General features: G+C 42.0%; 1 long non-coding RNA gene across 1 annotated transcript in view; it reads right to left on the bottom strand.

Moving 5' to 3' along the window:
• The window catches only part of LOC149310538 (uncharacterized), a 54,015-nt gene extending 30,220 nt beyond the window's left edge, over nucleotides 1-23,795 (bottom strand). The window contains exon 1 of the long non-coding RNA XR_016281678.1: nucleotides 23,568-23,795. This is a non-coding gene — a long non-coding RNA (uncharacterized LOC149310538). The remainder of the gene's footprint in view (nucleotides 1-23,567) is intronic.
• Nucleotides 23,796-24,574: the final 779 nt, after the last annotated feature.

The raw sequence follows: 24,574 nt of genomic DNA, 5'->3' as shown, positions 1-24,574 counted from the left end.
GGAGGGCCCCGGCGACGGCACCGCCCCCCCCAGAGGCCCCCTGCTGCCCTCGGAGCCCTCCTGGAGGGCCCCGGAGACGGCAGCGGGCCCCCCCAGAGGCCCCCTGCCGCCCTTGGACCCCTCCTGGAGGGCCCCGGAGACGGCAGAGGGCCTCCTAGAGGCCCGCCGCCGCTGCCGCAGCGGCCACCCATCACGGCTTTTCGCCACTCTGGGCGCTGCCACTTTGGGCGAAAAAATGGCGGTGCCCATAGCCCCAGAGGCCGCTATGGGCACCGCCATTTTGCCGCCCAAAATGGCGGTGCCCAGAGCGGCGAAAAGCCGTGAGGGGCGGCTGCTGCGGCAACAGCAGCCAGGGGCCAGTCGCCAGGCCTCCGCGGGCCGCATCCGGCCCGCGGGCCAGAGGTTGCCAACCCCTGTGTGAAACTGTGGGTCCTCCTCCTTTTATCTTTCCTTTTTCTTTCCTTATTATTTCAGCCTCTGGTACTAAATTTTCTGCTAAAGCATTAATGCCTAGAAAGTGGAACACATCTACGTTGAGGTGTACACTACAGACAAACATCTCTTGAAATTAGAACTGGATCTGAGACAAAGCAAAGAGATCCGCTCAGATTGCTTCACAGTAACAAGCAGAGTAAAATGATCTGTTATCTGAACGCATTCTGAGAAATGTACTCCCAAAAAGCTACATTCAGCAAAAGCAGCACAAACAAAAAAATGAACTCATTACTAGCCGGGAGTAAGATGTGTGAGTAATGAGAGAACAAAAGCATTGTGCATCTCTCCAGAATGCCCCACCTCAAGGTGCTCTCCCTCCTTTTCTGTCTTTGAGCAGAGGATTTTGCAGAAGAAGTCTTCCACATGCTTGCCCTGCCAAGCTTTGCAGGACAGGAGGAGTGCACTCCAACACCCAGGTCAATTTGCTCTGAGCAATTTCCTCAAACCTGGTGCTCTCCAGATGTGTTGGACTATGGTGTCCACCACCCTCAGCAAACAACAGCTGTGCTAGTCGTGGACTGTAGTGCTTTTAGCCCAACAAGGCTGTCAGACTGGTGGGAGCTGATTTAAAGAGAGATAATAGTATAGTAGGCTTTCCAAATGACCACTACTGCAAATTAGGGATGCGGAAACAATCCACCAAGTTTCACTTTCTTCCACATTCAAATATGTTAAACCTCAAGTACTTTCCATCCGGAATTAGAAGTCTGCGGCTTGATAAATTCTTCAGCAATGAATAGTAACAAACATCTGCTCCATTTCTACTGACTAAACTCTGGAGATAGAGCTATCCTCAGCAAGGGGAAAAGACATTAAAGATGAGGACCCTCTCAGGAGAAAAAAGTGGCAATCATCATTCAGCATAAACATGATTCAAGCCCAGACTTTGAAGAATCAATCACTAAGCCTAGATGGGTGAATCAGTCAGTTATGGCTTCTCCAACATTCAGGATTTTTTTGTAGGTTTTCGGGCTATGTGGCCATGTTCTAGAAGAGTTTCTTCCTGACCTTTCGCCAGATACCTTCTTTGCACCAGTTCAGTCATCGAAAGGGAATCATATTACAAAGGAAGACGCACTTCTGCTCCAATGTTGTTGAGATAAGATATAAATGGGGACCATCGTTCTTCAAAAGGCAGAGGAAGATCTCACCCCCACAACCTTCTAGACTGATCAATGAGCTTTTTCATAAACCAAAAAATTCCAAAATCAAGACCACCAATCAGTCATATTGACCTTTCCAGTTTTCAAGCCCTGGCAATTTCAATCCTGGCCAATGCCAACAAAAATGCAATAATATCTTTATTGGGTAATGACTTGTTTTCATTAATAAACACTGAAAGCAATAAAAGTTCTGGAGAAGTGACAATTTTTTAATCAGTGATTTCTGAAACTAAGAAGGTTATCGCATGGGGGTAAAAACGTCCCCCGATGTGTTCTAACGAGCACGAGCGCGGGCGCACACGGAGCGTGATGGGAACCCGATGGGGCCCAGAACCCTAGTTCACCGCACGGTGGAATGCCGCCGCTGCCGCCAGGAGTTCCCATCGGGTTCCCGATGTGTTCCAGGAGGCGCCATTTCTGGGAACAGTTTCAAAAGCGTTCCCAGAAATGGCGCCTCCTGGAACACATCGGGAACCCGATAAGAATGCCCGGCGGCAGCGGCGGCGTTCCACCGTGCGGTAAACTAGGGTTCTGGGCCCCATCGGGTTCCCATCACGCTCCGTGCGCGCCCGTGCTCGTGCTCGTTAGAACACATCGGGGGACGTTTTTGCCCCCATGCGATAACCTTCTAAACTACTGAATGCCAAAATGCAAATACACTTGGACAATCGTACCACATGTGCATATTAATTGATCATCCAACAATTGATTCACTGGGCCTACTCTAGTTGGGACTAACCAAGAAAAATTCAAGCCAATGGAAGTAGCCTTTCCCATCACTGAAAAATCCTAAAGGGGAAAGCTAGGCTGATCATTATGTCCTTTTGCTTGACAATTGCTGGAATACACCAAACATATATTTCTGTGTCTTCGTGTGCTCACATCAGTGTGCACACAACCCAGCTTTGAGCTGGGTTACTTCCTCTCATCCCTGCTTCTCTAACAATCTCCAACTGGATAGCATGAATGGCTCCAGTGTTTCTGAGTTAACCTCTTTTCCATTGTTCTGGAGTTAAAGAATAAACAACACACTCACGCAGACCATCTCAGGGAGTCACAAAGGGAAGTGCAGGGGAGAATACGGCCTCTTCCGCACAGCTGTGAGGCCAACAGCCTCACATGACAGTTATCTCGGTAGGCACCACGTTCCACCCGCAGCTGCAGGAATGGTCAATTTGGAGCAGCACAGCTGGTGTTGAATAGTGCCACTCCAGTTTTTGCAAAAAAAAAAAAAATACAGCCAGCTGGGCTGGGCAGATGGGCAGGGCGGATGCTGGTGAGAAGATAGGTTGTGCCCAACCACGGGCTGAAGCACACGGAGACAGGGACTGGGAATGCCCAGTGGAAGACAGAGGTCAAACTAAGGGCACCGACTGGCAGATGCACCAAACATTCTAGAGATCAAGACCACTGTGCCTTCTGAAGCCTGGAAGGAGGAGCAAAAGACACACACTTCTGATGATAGTAGGCCTCTACCAATGAGGAAAGCAAAGGAAAAGAAAATCAGAAGATATTCAAATTAGCACACTCTGGACAAAAGAAGGTATTTGTTCAGGGCGCTACTGCAAGAGAAGCAACGAAGTAACCCTCAGGAAGCTTGTACCACCATTTCCATGCAGAAGCAAAAGCGGTATCTCTTGGCTCTCAGTCCTGTTTCCAATAACATGGCTGTCCCTAGCAATTCCATTTAAATCCTTATTCACCCATTTTTGCCCAAAGGATAAATGGCAGACCTAAAGCGTATCATGCTTTCTGCAGTTGCCTAGCGGCTAGGGGTGGTGCAGGGCATTTTTCAGCCTGAAGCAGAATGGCAAATGACGCTTTCAGCCCAAGTGAGAGTGCATGATATCTCAAACCAGCCAAACTATTTCAGGATACAAGAGACAGAGAGCCTCGCTATTTTTTGTTAATTATTGGATTCATACCATTTATTTCTTTTGGGATGGGGATCCAATGTGGCCCCTCAGACAGTGCATTCTGGGTGTCAGGGAAGAATAGCATTAGTATTTTTAGTTGGGGAACAGTGTTTGTGGATAAATATTTTTTTGTTTGTTTCTTTATGTCAAAACTACTGTTTTTTAGTTAATAAACATTTTGACTTGGGCCAGTGTCTGGATCTGTTTGTGAAGGTGTCATTTGCTATTCCGCTCCAGGCAGCAAATACCTTGAGTTGGCCCTTCATTAGGAGAAGGACTGCTTTCAATTGACTTATCAACTAGAAGAAACATTAGAGAGGAATAAATACTGCAGGAAATTATTTTAAAAGGAGAGATCAAACACAGCAAGATTAACTGGTGCAGAGACAAAACATAGAATATTGGAAATTCCTGTCTGGTATTCCCAATGTTCTATACCAGACTGTACTAAAGCACAGGGATCCCAGCACTGTTCGTCAGGTGGCGGTGAGCCTCAACACCAGCAAGAAAGTTCTTAATTTTCCATATTTGTAGAGTTTTGAGATGATTTGCAAATTACTTTTCCCAACCATTATCATTCAAACATCCTTAAATGTGCAGACCCTTGCAAGCACAGCATGTCCTTAGAAGTGCCCTCTGTGTATTCACTACAGTTTAGTCCCAAGTAAGTGTGCAGGCAGCCTCCATTATTCCTGGGTGGATTCAACAACAATTACTGTCTTAATATTTCTCAGCACTTGATCATTTAATACACCTCTGATTCATAATTCCAGACTGAGCTCAACCACATAGCAGTCTAGTTGTGCTTTGCTAATAAAAAGCATTGAGACATAATTTGGGATAGTACTGTAATTTGAGTGTTTGATTCTGGGAGTTGTTGTTGTTACATGCCTTCAAGTCATTTCTGACTTATGGTAAGGCAAACCCACCATGTGGAATTTCTCATCTAGATTTGTTCAGAGTAAGTTTGCCATTGTCTTCCCCTGAGGCTGACAGCATGTGATTTGCCCAAGGTCACCGAGTGAGTTTTATGGCCAAGCAAAGAATCGAACCCTGGTCTTCAGTGTCGTAGTCCAACAGGTAAACCACTAGATAATGCTGGCTCTCAGGATTGTGGGAGACCAGGGTTCAAATCCCCACTTGGCCATCAAAATCCACTGGGTGACCTTGGGGCATGTCACATTCTTTCAGCCTAAGGGGAAGGCAATAGCAAAAATCCTCAGAAAATGTCTTGCCAAGAAAACCAGAGAACAGAGTCACCATAAGCTGAAGTCCAAGGCCCATAACAACAATAAAAAGCTCATCTCCTGAATATGTGGTCTTCTCTCCACAGCTCATTAGAAAGAAAGGGAGTTTTGCTCAATTAGCCATACATTATACCTGAAGCAAAATTCTCAGTAACTGACTTATTTATTTAATCTTATCTCCCTCCCATTTGTGTTCCAACTCTAATTATACACTTAAGGGGCACATGGCACATTCTATGCCAGAAGTGATTTGTTATGCAGTTGGCAGCAAAAGTAGGTATCTCTAAGAGAAACTTCGCTTTCACTCTTCATTCTAGGTGAGTGACTAAACAATGGGCATTAACTGAACTCGTGGCATTGTGGTGCCAGTCTAATCCACAGAGTAACTGGGTTTGATCTCTTTGGTCCTCAATAGATCTGCCTGGACTGAAAAAATTAAGTACTCCCAGGGAGACCTGACTATCGTTTATTAATTTTTAAAATGTACATGCTGTCTTTCAACCTGAAGTCAATGAAGCCTTTTTTAGGAAGAGAAAAAATGTTAAGTAATAAATGGCCAGTATATAATGACTTACAGAATATATATTTTAAAGAATTTAGTAGGAAAGAAATTAAAGAAATGGAAAACCCACTTATGAAAAATATACTAGAAATATGGAATAAATATAAAAAATAATTATTGAATGAAAACTCATTGATAGTACCAATAATAAAGGTAAATTCCCAAAGAATTTAAGAAAATTCTATTCAATTTTCTATTTTATCTATCTTCCTTTCCTTTAATTCTTTCTCTAATAGAGAAAGAATTAAAGGAAAGGAAGATAGATAAAATAGAAAATTGGATAGAATTAAAAAATAGCAAGAGAAAATATAAAAGAAAAACTTAAGGGAACAAAAATGTCATGGTTTCATTATAAGCAAATAGAACAATGGTTCAAAAATTGGAAGAAAAAGAATATAGAAAAGGAAAAATATGCACAATTTGAACAAATAATTCAGAAAGGAAAAGAATTAGAGAAAAATGAAAATATGAAAGGAATAATTAGCAAAATTTATAAAATATTAATGGAGAATAAAAGAAAATAAATAAACCAAAATATTTGGAAAGAGATATGGGAAGAAGAATTAGGATGTAAATTTTGTGAAAATGAATGGAATAAAATTTGGGAACACAGACATCTGAAAAATATATCAGTATGAATTAAGGAAAATTATTATAAACTAATCTGGAAATGGTACTCAACACCAGTGAGATTACATAATATAGATAAGAATAATTCAAAATATTGTTGGAGAGGATTAATGAAGTGGAATCATATACTATACATATGTGGTGGCAATGTAAATATGTAAAAAAATTGAGAAATAGTAATATTAGAAATAGAAAATATTATGGATATAAGAATAGATAGAAAAGCCAATATAGTATTGTTATCACTCATGACAATGTAGAATGGAAAAAAGAAGAAAGAAATCTTTTAACAAATTTGCTTACAGCAGCGAGATTAATTATAGCGAGAAGTTGGAAATCAAAAATAAATGTGGAACTGGAGGGTTGGTATAAAGAAGTCTGGCAAATAGTGATTAATGATAAATTAACATGTAAATTGAAAGTGAAGAAAGTATTATGGAAAAGAAATGATTTTGATGAAATATGGGGGAAAATATTGAAAAAGTATTAAGTATTAAGAAAAGAAGATGGAAAATTAACTTCACAGGATGAATTAAAATTTTGGTTGGAGTATATAGATGGGAATGGCTCCAGAGAAGGGGTGCACTGAGGTGATTTTTAGTATAAAATAAGTAAAGTGTAAAAACATATATGTGTATGAAGAAAGTGTAACAATTTGTATTGTAAAATTTAAAAATACTGTATTAATTAAAAATATAATGACTTTACTAAATCAGAACAACATCAAAATAAAATAAAATCTGAAGAAGAACTGAATAGTGAAGAATATAGATATGTATGGTTTCTTTATTGCCAGTTACAAGAAAGATATATGGTGCATCTAAACAACCCTGGAACTGGAGATACAGACTCAGAATTTGAAAAATTAATAAAAGCAGAAAATGAACATCAGATTTCAAAATTTTATAATTTCCTATTGAAGGTGGATACAGAAGACAAAACAGTAAAGGACTGTATGGTGAAATGGGCCCAGGTAGGGCATCCGATCCAGCTACAGCAATGGGAAAAACTATGGAGTACAAGAATTAAATGTACTTTGAAGTATGATTTAAAGGAGAATATATACAGAAAACAATATAGGTGGTATCTAACATCTTATAAAATAGCTAAAACGAATAAAGATATTAAAAACAATTGCTAGAAATGCAATAAAGGAATCGGTACATTTTACCATCTCTGGTGGACTTGCAAGTGGGCAACTCAGATCTCAGAGATCCAGGAGGAAGGTATTGTCCCCTAAATAAAAGTATTTTTCCCCAAATAAGAATTCTGCCTGCAATTAAATTTTATTTCAGTCCCCAAATTTCTAGCATTACTGAGAGCGAGATACTAGAATTCTTACATTTGCTGTGTTTGCATTCCTTATGCCTGCTCCTTTTCTTTGGTTTCCTCAACTGTATTTCTAAATGTTCAGCTGAAGTTTTAAGGTACTACAATGCTAAAATATTTAGGGACAGTAAGAAAATTTCACTGAGAGGGGGATAATGCCCTCATTTTGCCACCTCTGTACCCACACCTTCTCTAGTTCTGTCTGAAAGAGACAGAGTGTAATTTTCCACTTATGGAGTTATCATAACAACTGTGCAATGTGACATCATTTGTGAATTTTGTTTGGTGGGGGAACTCGCCAGCCACAAATATGGCCTTAACAAAGCCTTAATGACCACATCCAACATAAAGCCACTGTTCATTAAATAAATCCACGGGCCTGAATATTATTATTATTATCATCATTATTATACTTTATTTATGCAATGACACAGGTGGCATTTCCACCACAGAATGAATGCTGTTTAACACCTCTTTAACTGCCATGACTCAATGCAATGGGGTTTTGGGATTTGCAGTTTTGTGAGATCTATTGCCATCTACATCCTGGAGTTCTAGTGCCACAGCAAACTGGATGAGGCTGACATAGGATGGAGCCATAACAGTTAAAAAGCGGTTTCAAATTGCATTCATTCTGCAGTGTGACAGCTGCCATAGAGGATTGTTTCTTGCATTAGGCCGAGTGGGATAATCCCTTTGGGGCTAAATAACCGAGGGGGACAGAAAGTGGCAAGAAAATAGTGGAGAATGGAGCTGGGTACATCACACACTCTGCCTTGGGCCCAGAGGTTTGCTTGCTGCTCTCTGGTGCAATGGTATACTATGCCCTGTTACCAAAACAGAATCAAGAGCTTGAGAAAATTTACTTTTTGAGGCCTCTATTTTCTAAATCCCTCAACTATTATAGACTCTGGCTATGCTGACTGTGAATTATGAGGCTGTGTCCACACTGCAGAATTAAAGCAGTTTGACAGCACTTTAATGGACCAAATCCTGGGATCTATAGTTTGGTGAGGCACCAGAGTGCTCTGACAGACCAGGCTGAATACCTCAAAAACACAAATCACAGGATTCTGTAGAACAGAGTCATGTCGGTTAAAGTGGTGTCACTACTTCAGTTCTGCAGAGTGGATAAACCCAAAGACACGTAGTCCAAAAATGTAGTCCAAAAAAGTAACTTCTCTAAACGGTGATTGAAGAAGTCAGATGTAACTTCCAGTCTGTTCAGGCTCTTTACACGGACTTGTATGGATTGCTGCCTTGTTATTGTGCCTCAAGTGTCAAAAAATGCCCAGGGACCACCTTTGGAAACTTCACTTCAGTTGTGGAAAACCACAGTTCTGAAGAAAGCACATCAAGAGTGTGGATGAGCCCTGTTGTTGACACAAAACGAACATCCTAAGTAGTAACTTGGACTGCAGGAGGGAGGGAATAGGTAGGAGTTCTCTCCCTTGAGGTTTATTAGACAGAATTGGGTGAGGCTGACATGATTTATGGTTGCCTGTAAATAACTGCTCAGATGAGAGTGCCATGGTGTCTCACTGAGAGCTCTGCCAAAGCACTCTTACACAAATACTCTCTGCCTTGCGGCTAAATTCCTCCAATTAGTGTGGATAACAATAGCACCCTGATGCCAGGAAGATTCCTGTGTGTGGCCTACGCTTGCTTCCTAACATCACCCCAAAACAAAAGACTTGGTTGGTTCACCCTTGGATGGCCACTGACTTGTCATCACCAAAAGCAGGACAACAGAGGACACATTCAAACATCTAGCCATATTAGTCTGTAAAATCAGTATGCAAAGAGATCTGATAGCACCTTTGAGACTCACTGAAAGAAAGACGTTGGCAGCATGAACTTTTGTAGACTCCAGTCCACCTCTAATGCCTCTGAGGAAGTAGAGTGAAGTCTACAAAAGTTCATGCTGCCAACTTCTTCCTTTCAATGAGTCTCAGCAGAGGACACAGATTAGTACAGAATACGAGCATGCTATAGGTGTATCTTCTTGTTATTTGCCATCAGGATGGCTTCGACTTATAGTGCAACCCTATGGAAGACCTCCAGGGTCATCAGCAGCCCTGGTCTAATCTTGCAAACACAAGGCCATGGCTTCCTCTGTTAAGGCTGTGTCTGCACTGCAGAAACAATCCAGTTTGACACCACTCTAATTGCCATGGCTCTATGGTATGGAATTCCAGGAACTGTAGCGTTGTGAGACAATTAGCCTTCTCTGTCTGAGAGCTCTAGTGCCACAACAAGTTCAGGAAGAAAGCAAAAAGTTTTGCAGCCCAAAACAAAACAAGAATGAAAGGGGAAATGAAATGAAGATGGGATTCAGAAAAATGTAACAATGTAGAACTGGAGAGATTTTCATGCCCTCTGGTAGTCTAGTCAAAAACAGAGTATGACTGTTCAGCTGATTTCCACTTTCCCCCATAAATTCACTAAACCTGTGAGATGGGAGTAGGGACATCCCACTAAAGTGGGTTTTTAAAACTTCTTTATTAAATTAATTTTAAAAAACTAGTTGCAGTCATAGTTCAAAATCACACATTAGTTACCATTATAGCCGCAGTTTTTTAAAAATAAAATATTTCATCTGTTATTCTCAATTATAACAAAGCCAGTAACTTTTAGTTACCTTAGGGCCGTGATGGCGAACCCGTTGCATGCGTGCCACGGGTGGCACGCGGCGCGATTTCGCCAGGCATGGGGGGCGAGGGAGAAGGCGTGCACGTCTGTCTCCTCCTCCCAGCCCTCTTCCCTCCCGGCTTCCCTTCACTCGCCGGGAAAGGGCTCCGCGGAGCCCTTTTGTGGTGAGCAAAGGAAGGGCGAGGGCCCTTTTGCCGGCCTCTGACGGCCCCAGGAGGAACCCTCAGGGGCCGGCAAAGGCCGGAGGACAGCGCGCCGTCCTCCACAGCCCTTTTGCCGGCCTGCAGACGCTGCTCACTCCCGAACCCTATTTTCGGACCAACGATGGTGCTTCCTGTCTGTCTGTCTCAGGCCCTAGTAATCTGAATGCTACAAGCAACTGATTGGTGGTATAAAATACAATTGCCCTCCTACCCACATTGTTGTCTCCTGAATGTAACAACAGAGCACGAGGCAGCACTTGAATCATGTGATATTCCACCTCTGCTATTCTAGAACATGGCCATATAACCCGAAAAACCCACAAAAAACTATGGATGCTGGCCATGAAAGCCTTAGATTTCACAAATTATAGATAGATTGCAAAAAAAGTGTCAGTATTCAGAGTCACAGTCACAATGTGACAAGTTATTGGGGAATAAATGATTACAAGTACAGGAATTTTGCACTGTCCTTTGTTGCTTCTCCCTTCCTCCTGGTGAAAGGACAGCATGTTTTATATGCTTGGAATTTTGTTCAAGCTATTTTTGAAGCCTTATTTCTTTTCCAGCCATCTTTTCTTTACACTTCTAAAATTGTTCTACTCATTTATTTCTTCTCATGATTGTGAGTGCTGAATGCACATACTACACAATTCAAGCACTATGATTCCACTTCATTTGCCATAGCAACATCCTATGGAATTCTGAGAGTGGCAGATGAGATATTTAGAATTCTCTGCCAGATGGCTGTAGTACATCACCAAACTACAAATTCCATGATTGTATAGGATGTTGCCACGGCAGTTACAGTGGAAATATACTGCTACAACTGTGTAATCTGAAAGGGCCCTTAGCAGGGTGTATATTTAGTTCAAATGGTTTGCATGTGCCTTAACAATAGCATCCTTTTAGGAAACATATTAATTGTGTTTCTTTTAAATGTACTGTAGCAATATTTTTCTGTCCTCTTGATCCTGATTAGGATTTTGTAGCCTTTTTAAATTTCACATTTCTTTGGACATGCAATTTGGTATATATATCTCTAGCTTGGGAAATACAGTGGACCCCACTGCTCCCCAAACATCTGCCTTTTGGCAGAAATGGGCTGTGGCATTCTCCTACGTCACTTTAAAAAACTGAAGAGATGACATGAGAGGGGTGAGATTCAGTGGGCATTACTATTATTAAAATTTTTAATTAAATAATAATATTTTTAATTCCTTTACATTTTCATTAAAAACATCACATCTTATCAAATGTTTACTTTAACCACATGAAACTATGTACATGTAAATACTGTCAAGCTGTGCATATGATATTGTAATTTAAAGGTATAATTTTAATTTTGCTAGTTGTTTATGCCACAACCATTGCCATTACATTCAATGATATATGGGAATTATGACTGATGAATAACATTAGTGCAAAAAAAAAAAAAAAAAAACCAAAAAACCCCCAAACCATGACTAAGGTATGGTGTGGTAAAGGAAGAGGTCAGTAGGTGATGACACTATGAGTTATCACATTGGATGATGCCAACCTTAGTGATGCCACTAGGAAGAAGGAAGAGAAGTAAAGTGAGCCACACTGCCAGGTAGCATTTGCAAGCATCAGCTGATGGCATTTTGTTTCTCCTTCTTTTCACCTTTTCAAATAGGTTGGAGGAATCAAGCTGGGTCCCAGTGGCATGAGGGTGCAGGGCTAATAAAAGAGATTACCTGTCTCTGATATTTGTTTTTGCTTTTCTTATGGTTACATGGATGCTTTGCTTTTGTTTTTAAATTCACTACACCACTAGTAGAAGCCGATGTTTGTATACTTTTTTCAGGGAAACTCCATACACCAGTGAAATCCCTTGAGGTTATGAAGAGCCACAGATATTTACAAGGCCTTGAACTAGGCCCCAGCTTGTGTTTGGGCATGCTATGCCCTGACTGCCCAAATGCCTGAGTCCTTGGATCGGAGCCCAAAGAGCCGCAGCCTAATTGAGTTGCTCTTGGTCTCAGCAGCCTGGCTCACAACAGGCAACCACTTGAAACTCTGTAGGCTCAGAAGGGAGCATTGAATAACTGCCGTCAACAATTCTGAATTGTTTGGAAGATTAAAACACACACACATACACACAGAGAGAGAGAGAGAGCGGTGTGCTGCTCGCTCCTGCCTATTGTGTTACTTTTCTCTTTGGAGCCAGGAAAATGACAACAACCAGGAGAATGTTTGGCTGTACTCATACTCATATTTCATAGCTAATAACGCATAAGTCACCGGCATCACAACTATAGTGAGATACATTGCATTTCTGCTTGTTGTTGTTGTTGAAGTCATTTCTGACTTATGGCAACCCTAAGGCTAACCTAACATAGGGTTTTATTGGCAAATTTCTTCAGAGGGGGTTTGCTATTATCATCTAAGGCTGAGAGAGTGTGACTTGCCCAAGGTCACATGGGTTTGCATGGCTGAGCCGGGATTTGAACCCTGGTCTCCAGAGTCTTAATCCAATGCTCAAACCACTACACTACACTGGCATGCACTTCTACTTTAATCATAGTAGTTATTTCTAGAGCTTGCAAATGATGGCTAGCATCCTTATTTGTGACCCCATGTGCCAGCACTACTTTTGCAAAAATAAAAATAAAAATGTAAAGACCTCTGCAGCTGATCCCACAAACAAAATGATGACAAGTTGTGATTGTGTTTTTTTCTGTACAAAAAGGAAGTAGAAAGGCAGTAGATTTTATCTTTCATTTTACAGTTGCACAGTTGGAGTAGGGAAGCCTGGAATCTTCCAGACTGTGTCCAATCAATGGTCAAGAATTAGGAGCGTTGCAGTCATAGGTTCCCCACATGCAAAGTAGATATCTGTATGGAACTCCCTACAGATGTACAATAGGTCAACGGCTAAGCTTAACATATCCACTTTAGGCAGGAACACAGTTCATCTCAACTAGGGTAGATGCATCAAATCAAATTTGAATGGTAAGTTAACATATTGGTAAACCCAACTGGTTCAATGATTGTACTCTAGTTGGGCCTAACAAAGGATTTAGGCTACAGGATGCACTTAGAGCAATTAAGAAGAATAAATCACCAGGAAAAGATGAAATGCTAATAAAACCAGTGCAATCCAGAGAACCAATTTTAGTGTTAACTAAATTCTGCCAACAGATCTGGAAGACAAAACAGTGGCCCAGAGATTGGAAATGATCAATATACATTCTCATCCACAAAAAAAGAACACAAAAAATATTGCAGCAACTACAGGGCTATTGCATTACTCTCCTGTGCAAACAAAGTCATGCTCAAAATTCTGCAGCAAAGACTTACTATGCATGAAGAACGAAAATGCAGAGGTGCAACCTGGGTTCAGGAAAGGAGGAGGTACTAGGGATCACATTGGCCCGTTACAAACGGGCCTAAAAGTGTGCGCTCTGCACGTGCTAGGGTTAGAAAGGGGCATCCTTTCCGGATGCCCCCAACCCTAGCACGCGCAGACCGCGCACAAAATGGTGTCGGCTGTTCCACATGGCCGCCGCCATTACAACGTCACAAATGCACCGCCTCTATACGGGGCGACATGGACATGACGTCGTCACGCTGCGCCAGGGTGCATAGTGCGCCCCTTCCTTGGCCGCAAAAGGAGCTCCAAAACGGAGCTCCTTTTGCTGTTTGCATCGCTAGGTACAGCCTTCAGACGGCTGCGCCCAGCGATGCAGAGAAGAAAGGAGCCAAGCGGCCCCTTTCTCCTCCTCCCCACCGCTGTGGGGTGTCCTTGGGGCTTGAAGCCCCAAGGACACCCCTTTCCAGGCTGCGGGGAAGGGGCCTTTTGCTGCTTCCCCGCAGCCTGGAAAGCGGCGGATCGGGGCCTCAGTGGCTGCCGCTCTGGCCGCTGAGGCCCCAATCCAGCTGGGAAAGGGGCGGGTACAGGCCGCCGCTTTTCGGCGGTCTGTAACCCGCCATAGTAAAAGTGAAAAGACATAAAACTGAACAGTAAGGTTTCACACTGAGTTATTTTCATAGTGTGAATGCCCCCTAATATGAACAAACTGAGGCTGTTGTACTTTGGCCACATCATGAAATGATAGGATTTACCAGAAAATACAATAATGCTAGGAAAGGGGAAGGGTGGTAAAAAGAGAGGAAGACCACATACTATGTGGTTGGGCACAATCAAAAAGATCATGGCCCTGAGCTTGCAAGACCTGAGCAGAGCGACTGAGGATGGGGGGGCTTGAAGATGTCTCATCCACAAGGTCACCATGAGTTGAAGTCAATTCAAGGGCAATTAACAATAGCAAACAAACCAACAATGCTTTGTTTGTTACATTTATTTTCCACCTTTCATTCAGTGAATTCAAAGCAGCATTCATAGCTCTACTCATTCCCATGAAATAAGTCAGATTAATAGAAAGTGAGACCAACATGGTATAGTGGTTTGGGTGTTGGATGAAGACTCTGAAGATCTTGGTTCAATTCCCCACTCAGTCATGAAATCCATTGGGTAACCTTGAGCAAGTCACATGCTCTCAGCCTCAGGGAAAGGCAATGGCAAACCTCTTCTGAACAAATCCTGCCAATAAAACCCCATGACGGGGGTTTCCCAACTTGAAGGCACATAACAGCATATAGAAACTGACTGACTCGAGGTCACACAGTGAATTTTACGGGTGAGTGGGGGTCCAGAGACTAGATCTTCCAAATCCCAGGCCAGCACTTCACTACTGCATCTTACTGTCTCTCATGACATCCTGCTATAGTTTACACTCTAATATGTTGCTCATGAAGATTTTCTGTCCTTTTCTTTTTCTGATTATCTTGCTCTTATCTGTTTCTCTTCTGCTGGCACAAAAGCTCACAAATCTCACCAGGATCATAAAAAGCAAAAAGCAAGACCTGCCATTGTTGTTTTCCTATGAGAATTTTTCGCTTCGTGGTTTCTTGAGGAAGTTGACTTCAGCAGTTGAAGACGAACTAGTGGTTTTCCTTTTCCTTTTTTAAAAAAAAAGAACAAAAAGCCAACCATTCACATCAAAATATAGGTGAAGCGTGTCTGCAAATGTGAACTCCGTCTGGCCTTATGATGGCCAAAAGGGAAACCTCTGTGAACTATACTATTCAGGTGAGAGATGGGTCACACAGATAACCCAACCCTTTGTGGTGTTGCATTATTATGTGTAACAGGACAGTGTGGTGGTGTGGTTAACGCTGAGTAAAGATGTTCAAATTGAATTCTTGATTAGTTTGGTGTGTTGAACTGAAGAAAATGAAGACTGCTTTTAAAAAAAATGTTATAGAACATCTGGCTGTGATGTGGGATAATGGTTACAACGGCAACTAGCGACAATGCTGAAAAGCAAACTTAACAAGGACCACATCTTTTCATATAGTTCGAGATCAGAGCTTGGGGAAGTTGTTTTTTGGGGGTATCAACTTCTGTACTTCCTTACCTGGCTGAAGGATTTGCAGATCTGTAGTCCAAAGATAACTTTTCCAACCTCTGCTAGAGAGGCAGGAAGCCATCTTATACTATGCCAGACAATTTGCTAATTCAATGCAATAATGTCTGCTCTGACTGGCAGCACTTGTTCAGAGTCTTGGGCAGAAGTCATTCTTCTCACATGATCCTTCAAAATATATTATATTTTTTAGTTTTAGTATATTAGCAATGGTATTTTACCATTTTATAGTGTTGTGTTTTATCATTCATTTTTTATTATATGTGTTTGACGTTTCATCCTTTGGTGAAAAGGGCATTAGAAATAAATGTTGTTATTATTACTACTACTACTAACAGAACATACAAACATACATGCATGACTATATAAGAAATACTGGTGATTAAACCTGGACCTTCTGTTTCCCAGGTTTGACCTCTCTCTCTAATGCAGGAATAGGAATCATGCAGAACATTCCATATCATTGGCCATGCTGGCTAGGGCTGCTAGAGACTCAGCCCAGCAACAGTTGGAGAACCTTACTATTCTCTACTATCATTGCACTGGAACTCTCTAGCTGAGAATTCTAACCATCTTGCCAAACTATAAATCTTAGGATTTCATAGGATGGAGACTTGACAGTTAAAGTAGTATGAAACTGATACAAATGTGTAGTGCAGATACACTCATAGGGGCTGTGCAGACTGCCCCTAAGGGGTGGCCTGCAGCCGCCTTCAAGTGCACCGGATTGGGGCCATGGCAACCACATGCCACGGCTCTGATCCTGCCTTTCCAGGGTGCTTCTTTGGCACTGTGTCATGTGGATGCAGTGCCAGAGGAACACCATGATGCCACGCACCATGACGCCATGTACCATGTGGAGCGTGCATGGTGTCATGATGCCCCTGGGGTCAGAGTTGGAATATGCGTCATGTGGACGCAATGCCTCAACTCCGCCCCCAGGCCGGCCTTAATGGCTGGTCTGCACAGGGCCTTGGTCGTGTAGCTGTAGGTCCTGTCTGAAGGATGTGTAGGTTCCATAATAGATTTCCCTTCACTACAACTAGAAATTCACTACAAATCCCTTCAGTACAAATAGAAAGCATTGAGCTAAATAGACCATTCCATTCCATTCCAACAAGAGTAAAGAAGCAACATTAAGCTAAACAGCACCATCTTCTCTGACAGCTAACACATGTTATCTTTTCTCTCATCCATGGTGTGAAAGGATCTGTTTTCATCCTTAAATGTAGTGTATCATTCCCACTCATCTTGTTGTTGGAGATTACTGTACAAGGCGGTAATGATTAAATTGAAATGGAATTACAACCTATGATTCTTCTCCTTTTTGCACGATGTTATCACTCATCCTTTCTTGATCTGTTGTTATATCATTATTACAGCACAAGTTCGTATTGGCAGGTATCTCTTGTTAAAGCAAAATTGTGAAATAATAATGGTTTATAACGACGGATCGGCAACGGATAAGTGATGATGTGTGAAAAGGAGAGGAATCATAGGTTGTAATTTCCATCAGGAGCACCTTGTGCGGTAATCTCTGTTGTGTGCCTACAATTTGTTCCCAGTTTATAGTGACCCTAAGATGATCCTATGGGGTTTTCTTGGCAAGATTTGTTTAGAAAGGTTTGCCATTGTTTTCTCCTGAGGCTGAGAGCATGTGACTTGTCCAAAGTCACCCAGTGGGTTCCATGGCCAAGTCGGGAATCAAACTCTGGTCTCCAGAGCTGTAGGCCAACATTCAAACCACGATGCCACACTGGATCTTTCCACCCATTTACCACCTGAAATATATCACTCAAGTGTGTAGGTTTGTTTGCTTGTTTGTTTAATATTCAAACTGTGGATGGATGAATCTATAGATAAAGAATCTGTGGAGTAGAAGACCAGCTGTATTTGCATCAGGAAATGAGTATACAGATAACAATTGCTTTGAAGAAAAGGATTTTTTTATAGAGGCTTTTTAAAAGGCTAGGTACCTTTGCAGTGTGTTAATTCAGAAATCTGCCAAGTATGCAAACTATAGGGAACCTCCCCAAACATGAAGACTATGCAATAAAAATGAAAATAAATCAGACAAGTAGACCTGTGGCTTTATTTTTGCTAGGAAGGACTGCCATCTTGTGGTGATCTGAGCAACTTGTGTGGATTCATCATGTATAAGAGGCAGACTGAGGGCAGAGGTTGTTGTTGCCAAAACTGTGCGTCATTGGACATCCCTAGATTGTCCTTAAAAAGCCTGTATTATCCTAAACTGTAAACTTCTCCTGCAAGAAATCTCTCCTTTAGCTCTGGTTCCGTGACACCTCTTGGAGCTAGGTCTCATATACAGTTGGCCCTCCATATCCACAAATTCTTTAGCCATGGATTCAACCATCCCACAGGTTGAAAATATTTCAAAAAGATATAAATTCAAAAAACAAACATTGACTTTGCTATTTTATATGAGGGACACAATTTCACTATGCCATTGTATTGAATGTGACTTGAGCATCCACGAATTTTAGTATCCACATGAGGGGCCCTGGAACCAAACCCAGTGGATACCAAGGGCCCACTGTCCATCAATACCACCCTTCATCATTTGTGTGTAACTAAGCTCTACAAAGGAGTGCTGTGCTTAATGCAAGATAAGACTGGCCCTAACAGACTGGCAACAAACATGGGCATTGGGGCAGAGTGGGGGCATGGCAACCACATGCTGCATGCCCGACTGCACCCCCATGCCAACGTGATGCTGCATGCTCCACCGTACAGTGAGAGGCATCACAGCACTCCCTTGGTGCAGTGTATACATACACTGCACCAAAGGAGCACTGAAAAGCTGCATTGCCCGCTGCTATGGCGTCCTTTCCGTGGTGCAAAAAGAAGCACCATTTAACTTTTTGTGGCTTCTTTTTGCACTGCAGACCTGCTGGGTTGGGGCGTGGCATGTGGTTGCCACATCCCCAATCACAAGCTCCTTCCCGCGCTGTGCCCAGGCTGCTGTAAATGGCCTGGGATGGCATGAAGACGTTACACATGTGCCGTGCCATTTGGACACGACGCATGCATGACGTCATCATGGCCGTCATGATGATGCCCTCGTCACATGCTAGGGTTGAGGGGCGTGTGGCTGCACTGCCCTGAGGCAACCCTAGCACGTGACGAATGCGTCACAAATGGTCCATCTGTTACCGGCCATTGTCATGCTAATCCAGTACTTCTCCTGTGACCCCCAGCATGCTCCTGCAACATCTCACGAGGAACTCCCATGGATATCTTGTCAATAGTGCAAATGAAGTGTGATTGTGAAGGTGTGGAAGTTAATCGCATATCATTTGCACTTTTGGGGAAGCAACCTGGGACATTTACCCAGACTGCATTTGAGGAGAGGCAATTCATTCTCATTGCTAGGATCAGTTTTGCAGTGGATTTCAGTGTTATTTTGAGGTATGGGGCACAATTTTGTTTTCACTGGATAAAAATAATGTGGTGAAGTAATAAATTTGATTTTATTCTGTGCAGGACAAAAACATTAATGTCAGACATGCACCGTAGTACCAAGATGGTACATGCACAAAATGATCAATCACAATGTAATAACAATTTATTAACTGGTGTTTGCGAAAAGCATTCACAACATTATTTGTTTTTTATGTTGCCACTATTGTGAAGCTATGTGAAATTATCAATTGCTATAGTGCTACTGTTACATTAGCTTCCAATACCGCGAATGTTGCTGAGTTGGCCCTGGTGAGATAATCTCTTTAGTAAGTAGCTGTGAAAGAAATGAAAGCAATCGTAAGGAAAGGCAAGATACCTTTGCCTGGCGTCATGCAGGTTTATTGTCCCACTTCCTTCTTTACAATCTTTTGGGGCTTAAAATTACAAGAGACCAGGGTGACCAGATGTCATAACCACAAAGGAGAAAAAGGGATTCCAAAATGTAGGCCATTCAAGAAAAATGTAGGACATTCCCAAATGAAAGCTAAAAACACTCATCAAAATTTAAATTCATTTTATATGGTTTATTTACCCCTATATTACATATCCTGTATTTTATTATGTACTCAAGTGTATTTTTCTGATGACCTTATCTTTGTTAAAATGCCTTGTTGGCTTGCAAGATACTTATAAAACTCTGAGCAAGACAAATGCGTAAGGTGCTTTACAGACCACCCAAAACGGCCGTCTGCCGCCGTCCTTGTTTGCTGTGCGAGGGAGCCACAGCGGACAAATTGCGCGGCTCCCCCACGCAGCAAAAAGAAGTCACAAAAAGTGGCTTCTTTTTCTGGCACCGTTATGACGCCACAAGGCACCAATGGCGCACTTGCGGCGTCATCAAGGCGCCGTGACGTGTGGACACTAGGCGTCCGTCATGTCAAAATGGCGGTGCACATGCGTATAGGGCGCTACCATTTTTACGCCCTCATTACGTGTGAGGGGCAAGGTGCATCAGGAAGCGCCGCCCCTCGCACGTAACGACAGCAGCCAAAAGGCCCCGTCTATAGACCGCCTTAGCTTTCCCCATTTCAAACCCCAACGTCTGTTTAAATTTCATGGCATTTGAACTCTTAAGTGTAGCAGTCTGGTACAGCCCTCCCCAGCCTACTTTCCTCCTGTGTTGTCGAATGCATTTTCCATCATTCTCTAGTCATGGCTGGCTAAGGATGCTGGGAAATACACTCCAACACATTGGCATGAGAACAGGTAGAGGAAAGGTACTTTAGCATTTCATAAGATTCATTATTTTAGGTACATTTCCAGTCTTAGCACACCATCAAACATAGACAGTCAGCCCCCCACACCAACAATTTTTTAATCTACAGATTCAATCACCCACAGCTTGAAAATATTCCAAAAAATATATATTTCAACAAGCAAACCTTGATTTTGCCATTTTATATAAGGGATGTAATTTTACTAACCTGCCATATTCAATGGGACTTGAATATCCACAGACTTTGGTATCCACGGAAGGTGTTGGAACCAAACCCCAGTGGATACCAAGGGCCCAATGTACTCCCCAATTGTTCTGATTTGTCATGGATAATCCCAGTTAATTCGGTGCTGTACCACTTTTTCAGCTGCTTTTAAAATTCCTAAGGCCTGTTACAGACTGCCAAAATAAAGCTGCTTCGGGTCTCTTTGGAGGTATGCTGTTTAAATGATGCATGGGTCCTAAGAGTCTGGAGGTCGCACCAAAGCCACACTCCATTCCTAAGCACTGGAGTGCAGCTTTGGTGCAGCTTCCGGATTCTTAGGATGCATGCATCATTTAAACAGCATACCTCCAAAGAGACCAGAAGCAGCTTTATTTTGGCAGTCTGTATCAGGCCTCAGTTTCCTTTTCCTCTTTCCACTTTCTCCTTTTGTTCTGAGTAGTTTGCGGCCAATTAACTCAGGCCTGATACAGATGGGCAAAAAGTGCCATCATGGGGCCGGTTTTAGGGTTTGGGAATGCAGAGAGTCCACATGCTCCTGAGCCCTACTGTGCACCCCAGAGTCATCATGGCTCACCCTCATCCATATATCATCGGTGGTTGTGGGATCTTTTTATGCCTCACGGAGACTGCACCAACCAAATGGTTGGTTGGTGCGGCCTCTGTGTGGGGCAAAAACGGGCGACTGCAGCCTGTACAGCCCCTCAGTAAGGGCAACAGAAGAGGAGGGGTGGAATCTTTCCCTTCCCAGTAGAGTCAGGCAAAAGCAAACCACTGCAGCTTCAATTAACTCAGCTGAGTAAGGATGATAGGAGAGGAAAGACAGAGTCTTTTCCTTCCCAAAAGACTCAAGGAAAAGCAAACCACTGCAGCTTCTCCTTGCTTGTCTGTTCTTCCTCATTAATAACTTTTGCCAACCACACGCTGATGTTGCTTGGGCACATATGCTTCAGTTGTTATTTGTGAAATATTGGAGGGTATACTGCCACCTTTGATTATTAGTAACATGCTCAGTTTTTGCACAAGGCTAGTGTAACAAACTACTGGTGCCAGCAGAGGGCATACTTAGATAATTCTGGTGCTAGCAAGCAATACCCTCTCTGGGAGGATTATCACATTTCACAGGTGCTGTGCCATTTCCAGGTACCTGAGAAACAGAGAGATTAAACTAATAACATTTCCCCAGCATGACTTCTGGGAGAAAGAGGGTGACAACTGCATGAGAGGCAGAAAACCAACAAGTCATTTACCCAGCTTCATCTGCAATGAAGCTTTATCAGTTGATAGGCATATTTTATTGTATTTACTCAAGACATTTATTTATTGTCTCTCAAATTATTGGGTTCCTGAGCCTCCAGGCTTTGAAAGAGACAGAACTGTTCTTCTCAAGATTCAACAGCTGAATATCAATAAGCAAGTAAACCTAGATTCATTCATCTCCATCTGCCTGCTCTCAGTATCCATAGTAGTAACTACCACCAATGCAATGTCAGATTTATCCCTTTCCACCAATAATTGTCTTCAAAGTAAATTTGCAATTAAATGACAATTAAATGCTTTACAGAATGGATGTGTCAAACTATCTGCACAATAATACTTAGATAATGTATATCAAGAAAACATAAATGCTTAGTAATCCTCACAACGGCCCTGTAAGGTAGAAAATTACTATTATTTCCCTGCTCCAAACAGACAAACTGTGAAAACACACCCCAAGTTCATTGCAAAAATAAATTAGTTAAAAACTGATATTAGCAAAAGCTTGTGCGCCATTGCTAAACATTATATTAATAATAATCACCGCAACAATGTAAGATGAGCCATTTTTTTAATTCCCATACTATTACTAGATAGACTGAGAAAAAACAGCATAAATATTAAATTCTTTAAACCCTCCCCCCAAAAGCAACAAATTTAGGACTGCCAGACTGAAAACAGGAGATAGTGTCTATACTTTTAATGGTTGTGTACACTACCAGGTAACAAGCAACACCTGCTGAAATTCTACACAACCATTAAAGGTACAGGAGCCTTCTCCACTTTTCATCCTGGCAACCCCACAGAAAATTACTGTTATTAATAACCAAGATTAAGCATTTATAGAGCCAGCGTGGCATAGTGGTTAGAGTGTTGGGCTATGATTGGAGGCCAGGGTTTGTTTCCCTGCTCTGCCACGAAACCCACTGGGTAACCGTGGGCAAGTCACACTCTCTCAGCCTCAGAGGAAGGCAATGGCAAACCTCCTCTGAACAAATCTTGCCAAGAAATCCCCTTGACAGGTTCACCTTCAGGTTGCCATAAGTTTAAAATGACTTCAAGGTGCACAACAACAACAACACGTTATCTTAATAACCTGAACATAACTTAGTAAGATATGCCATTATTTTTAATTTCTGTAGGACAAATCGGTAAATTAAGAAAATACAGTTTAAGATACTAACTTCCTCACACAAAGAAATCAAATAATAATAATAATAATAATAATAACAATATTATTATTGATAATTACAATAACAATAAGAGCATTTATATACCGTTGGTATACATTATCAGTAATCCTCACAACAACCCTGTAAGGTAAAACATTATTACTCCTATTTTGCAGATGGGTAGACTGAGAAAACAAACATTGCAGCATATTGAGCAGGCAGCTACAAAAGGCATGGGGCCCCTACTTCTTTAAAAGTATCACAGAAGGGCAGCTTTCAGCATAACACCTACACAGAAACTCCCTCATATTTACAAATTTTCAAACATGCAGGATCTCTGAGCCTTGTCCTCTCTTGAATAAGAAACATTCTGCTTTCTTCCAAGCACATAGTGAATTTGCAGCAGAAGCCACATTTAAACCTGGCTGGGACCTTTCAGCTTACTCTCCTTGCCATTGGCTTGCACTAGCTTTAAATTTCAACCTTAGGCTGATGGAAAGGTCACAAAGACACTCCGGTCTCAAAGCAGCTGCAGTCCTTTCCCTTTTTTTGTCCTTCATGCAACCTACCTTTGCAGCCTCATCCAGGCATCTTTACCTTTCTCTGTCATTGGGGGCAGTTCAAATCCACCCCTCGGAGGCTATGAATTCACCAGGAGGCTCTTTCCCTCTTCCTCTCCTGCTTTCTTAAAGAGTTGCCTATGATGTGCCTGCCTTTGCCTGGTCAGGGGTGGAGTTTCTTGACAACTGTGCAATGCTGTTCATGTCTACTACTGAGACATCTGCAGGCACCAGGCTTTCTTTTATTATCACCTTCCAGTCACTGGATTTTTAAAAGTTCCTCTCCCCCTCCAGTTAGATCACAGAGCCTTTTTTTTTTTTTAATTCCTTACCTCAATTCCCCACCCCCTGGGATTTTAATAATAAGGGCTTTCTATTTTCAAGAACAAGGGATGGTTTAGGCAGAAGAAAAGGAAGATTTTAGAACATTTGGGGAAAGCAGCAATGCAAAAAGTTAATTTTGAACTTTTAACTCACAGATTAACATGCTGGTTGAGAGATTTTGGGAGTTAAAAATCCAAAATTAACTTAACTTCAGGGGGAAACAGTTATCCTCAAATAATGGCAAGATTATATCCTCCCTTACAAGCTAATTAGGTTTTAAGATTTTCAGGGGATTTTTCAGGTCCTGTTAACACTAGTGACAAATTTTGGGGGAGGATGAAAGACCAAGAGAGGACTTTTTCTTTGTGACTGCTCCCAGGTTTTGCGACTCCCTACCAAGAGAGACAAGGCTGGTCACCTCATTGCTGCCTTTTTCTTCATTTTGTTGTTCTCATCTTCTATTTCTCTGCATTGTTGTTATTATTATTAGCTTTATTTATAAAGTGCCATAAATCTACACGGCACTGTACAAAACCAAGTAAAATCAAGAATATATATAAAAAAACCTGCCTATGGCACACAATCTAAAAGTTAAAACAACAAATTAAAAACATCATAAGAAACAAGTTAAAACAGCAAATATCCAACATTGAGTCAACCACTGAATATTATAGTTGTTCCCTTTGCCCCTG

The sequence above is a fragment of the Sceloporus occidentalis genome, unplaced genomic scaffold (genome assembly GCF_023333645.1).
Source record: "Sceloporus occidentalis isolate IW3139 unplaced genomic scaffold, rSceOcc1.0.p SCAF_6, whole genome shotgun sequence".
In the NCBI taxonomy this organism is placed as follows: domain Eukaryota; kingdom Metazoa; phylum Chordata; class Lepidosauria; order Squamata; family Phrynosomatidae; genus Sceloporus; species Sceloporus occidentalis.
This window is presented reverse-complemented; position numbering and strand designations above follow the sequence as displayed.